The sequence below is a fragment of the Triticum dicoccoides genome, chromosome 5B (genome assembly GCF_002162155.2).
Source record: "Triticum dicoccoides isolate Atlit2015 ecotype Zavitan chromosome 5B, WEW_v2.0, whole genome shotgun sequence".
Taxonomy (NCBI): domain Eukaryota; kingdom Viridiplantae; phylum Streptophyta; class Magnoliopsida; order Poales; family Poaceae; genus Triticum; species Triticum dicoccoides.
The window spans coordinates 374,919,579-374,924,075 of record NC_041389.1 but is presented as its reverse complement, the minus strand read 5'-3'; positions in this window follow the sequence as shown (position 1 = coordinate 374,924,075).

Below are 4,497 nucleotides of genomic sequence, written 5' to 3'. Positions count from 1 at the left end.
TGGCCTGCGCCCGCCCCATCGCCCCGAATGGCCTCGCCCGTGCGCCGGCGACCATCTGCGCCCGTTCGGGCTGGTGCCCGCGCTAGCGCCCTGTGCCCGTTCGGCCGCAACGCCCGACCCGCTATGGCCCCTGGGGCCTATGACAGATGGGCCCCATGCCCATAACGTTTAAAAAAAAGAAGGGGAATTAAAAATTAAAAATAAAAATAAAAAAATAAAAAAAATGGTTTAATAAAATTAATTATTAAATTAATTAATTATCTAATGAATTAATTAAGTTAATTAATCCGGTTTAATTAATTTAATTAAATAATAATTAAATTAACTAATCTGTAATTAACCTAAACAGAGAATGACAGGTGGGTCCAACTGGACCCACATGTCAGGTTGACCAAGTCAACTTTGTTGACTGCTGACATCAGCATGACATCATGCTGACGTCATAAATCCATTTTTCGAATTAATTAATTAATTAATTAAATTCCAGAAATTAATAAAATCTTTAGAAAATCATATCTTTTAATCCGTAACTCGGATTAAAATATTTTCAACATGAAAGTTGTTCAGAACGACGAGACGAATCCGGATACACAGTCCGTTCGTCCGCCACACCCCCCTAACCTATCGAACCCGCAACTTTCCCCCTCCGGCTCCTCTGCCCGAAAACACGAAACACCGGGAATACTTTCCCGGATGATTCCCCCCTTAACCAGTACCACCTCATACCGCGTTAGAACACGTCTAGCTCTGCTTGTTGACCTGTTATGCACTTGCTTGCTATGTATTTACTGTTTCTCCCCCCTCTTCTCTCCGGTAGCCCCCGTGACGATGCTGATGCCCCTGTGGACGACTACGTCACCGATGACCCCTCTCTCTTGCCAGAGCAACCAGGCAAGCCCCCCCCCTTGATCACCAGATATCGCCTATTCTCCTCTATACTGCTTGCATTAGAGTAGTGTAGCATGTTACTGCTTTCGTTAATCCTATTCTGATGCATAGCCTGACATTGTCGCTACATCTGTTGATACCTTACCTACAATCCTAAATGCTTAGTATAGGATGCTAGTTTATCATCATTGGCCCTACATTCTTGTCAGTCTGCCTTGCTATACTATCAGGCCGTGATCACTTGGGAGGTGATCACGGGTATATACTATACATACATACATACTATACAGATGGTGACTAAAGTCGGGTCAGCTCATTGAGTACCCGCAAGTGATTCTGACGAGGGGGCTGAAAGGACAGGTGGCTCCATCCCGGTAGAGGTGGGCCTGGGTTCCCTACGGCCCTCGACTGTTACTTTGTGGCGGAGCGACAGGGCAGGTTGAGACCACCTAGGAGACAGGTGGGCCTGGCCCTGTTCGGCGTTCGCGGATACTTAACACACTTAACGAGATCTTGGTATTTGATCTGAGTCTGGCTACGAGCCTATACGCACTAACCATCTACGCGGGAGTAGTTATGGGTATCCCGACGTCGTGGTATCAGCCGAAGCACTTCAGACGTCAGCGACGGAGCGGCGCGCGCCGGATTGGAACGTAAGCCTGCTCTTGTATTAAGGGGGCTAGTTCTGCTTCCGGCCGCCCTCGCAACGTGTAGGTGTGCTATGGGCGATGGGCCCAGACCCCTGTGCGCTTAGGTTTAGACCGGCGTGTTGGCCTCTCTGTTTTGCCTAGGTGGGGCTGCGACGTGTTGATCTTCCGCGGCCGGGCATGACCCAGGAAAGTGTGTCCGGCCAAATGGGATCAAGCGTGTTGGGTTATGTGGTGCACCCCTGCAGGGAAGTTAATCTATTCGAATAGCCGTGATCTTCGGTAACAGGACGACTTGGAGTTGTACCTTGACCTTATGACAACTAGAACCGGATACTTAATAAAACACACCGTTCCAAGTTCCACAGACAACCCGGTGATCGCTTTTCTACAGGACGACGAGAGGAGGATCGCCGGGTAGGGTTATGCTATGCGATGCTGCTTGGAGATGCTACTTGAAGATGCTACTTGGAGGACTTCAATCTACTCTCTCCTACATGCTGCAAGACGGAGGCTGCCAGAAGCGTAGTCTTCGACAGGATTAGCTATCCCCCTCTTATTCTGGCATTCTGCAGTTCAGTCCACTGATATGGCCTCCTTACACATATACCCATGCATATGTAGTGTAGTTCCTTGCTTGCGAGTACTTTGGATGAGTACTCACGGTTGCTTTCTCCCCCCTTTTTCCCCTTTTCCTTTCTTTCTGGTTGTCGCAACCAGATGCTGGAGTTCAGGAGCCAGACGCCACCGTCGACGACGACCCCTACTACACCGGAGGTGCCTCTACTACGTGCAGCCCGCTGACGACGTCCAGGAGTAGTTTAGGAGGATCCCAGGCAGGAGGCCTGCGCCTCTTTCGATCTGTATCCCAGTTTGTGCTAGCCTTCTTAAGGCAAACTTGTTTAACTTATGTCTGTACTCAGATATTGTTGCTTCCGCTGACTCGTCTATGATCGAGCACTTGTATTCGAGCCCTCGAGGCCCCTGGCTTGTATTATGATGCTTGTATGACTTATTTATGTTTTAGAGTTGTGTTGTGATATCCTCCCGTGAGTCCCTGATCTTGATCGTACACATTTGCGTGCATGATTAGTGTACGATTGAATCGGGGGCGTCACAAGTTGGTATCAGAGCCGACTGCCTGTAGGAATCCCCCTTCCAACTCCTTGGCCGAAGTCGAGTCTAGACTTTACAAAACTTTTACTAACATGGCTGTGCGGCCCATGGGCCCACGTCGCCATTGGGTGGTACTAGGATCTTTTACTCCTTGACCTTTACTCTGGGACGCTGATCTCTCCTCTACTCGGGTTAAATGAAGTTTACTAAATCTAACAATAGGATCTCGTTATCACTTTCTCCCGGAGAGCCCCTTGTTACTGATGATCGTCTGCTGCACCAGAAGACCCTGAAGATACTCTCCGCTGTTAACCCGAGAACTTGTGTTCATCGCGTTTGCAATTCCCCTTCCACCGCAAACCCTTATGGATAACTACTTGCAGTTGTTATTCTTACATTCATCCCCAGTTGGTCTTGTTATTACAAGATAACCTGAAAACTCGTCGTTGTTTCGATAATCCTTTGAGCTTACTGCCTTGCTGTTCTTTGTCACCTGAATACCCCTACGGTTAATTATTGCAATTATCGAGTATTCGCTCATCCCCAGTTGTTCATGAGTTTCACAAAAGTCTTCGAAATATTATTCGATCTTCTGAAAATCCTTTGGAGCCTTTGGCTCTTGAAATTCTTGCTTGCTCGCATTATGGTTAATCCCATAAGTCTCGTAGTCTTATTGACATTCCTTGTCATTATCATTTTGGGTCTATTGACTCAATATGTTTGCGAATACACGCAATCATCATTGATCCTTATAAATTACTTTTCCGGCTGAGCTGCCATTCTTTTAACTGGAATTGGTTCTCGACCAATCGAATTGTCTTTGATTGTACCCTAAGGCTATTCAACTTATCCACCCCTAATCAGAGCATTGCTTCTGATCCCTTGATTTGGGAATCATAATTCCTTTGCATTTGACAATTGAGTTAGTCAGTTGTTTCTATAATCCGGTGCACTTGCATTCCTTCTTCCTTTGATAGAGTATCGATACCCACACCAGCTCCGTTGTGGACCATCGGTTCCTTTGTTGGATTTTATGTCCTTCATAATTAATCACCTTGTGAGCTCTTTCCCCTGATACATAATGCCTTTGGTACATTGTATCCTCTGCTTGACCAACAATGCTCTACTTTCGAGCTTGTATTAATTACCCCGAAGTTTGTGGTATATGTTCGTAAGATGCCCGGATGGGTTGAACCTATGCCTTCCTTAATATGTGTGAACTCGGAAGATTTCACGAGTCATACTCATCTGGTATTTCACCAGGTAAAACTTTCAACACTAATGCCTTTATCAAAGCGAGAAGTGAATGGAAGATTATACATTGAAGAAGTGGGAGTCGACCTTGAACTTTGTGTTCATGCCCATAGACACGATGTAGATCTTCTCATTGAAGCTTCTTTTAAAATTAATTATTCCCTTGGTATAAGTTCATCTTATATCTGGGATCTGGCCTTTTTCAATCGTGGTTCCGACCATGTTCTCCTTTAAATACCAATTCTCGTGCCAGTTTAAGCACTTGTCTTCTGCAGAGCAATACCCCAGTCCAACCTCTATTTTGATCTGTCGTCGAGTATTACCCCCTGGTATCTCGAGATTATCATGGAACTGCATAACTTCTTATGAGTTCTTCATCAAGTGCTACGTTCCCACTGATTACAATTTTTCATGGGCTCTGAGTTATTAAACACTCAAAGACACCGATAACTGAACCGAGTCCGCATTACGGTTCAACAACTCTTACTAATATTCTTTACTTACGAGTTTGTACCCAATCATGTCATTCCTAGCCTGATCGGCCATATCATTACCATGCTAAATTTTAACTGTGCTACCTGGTCCTTAATCC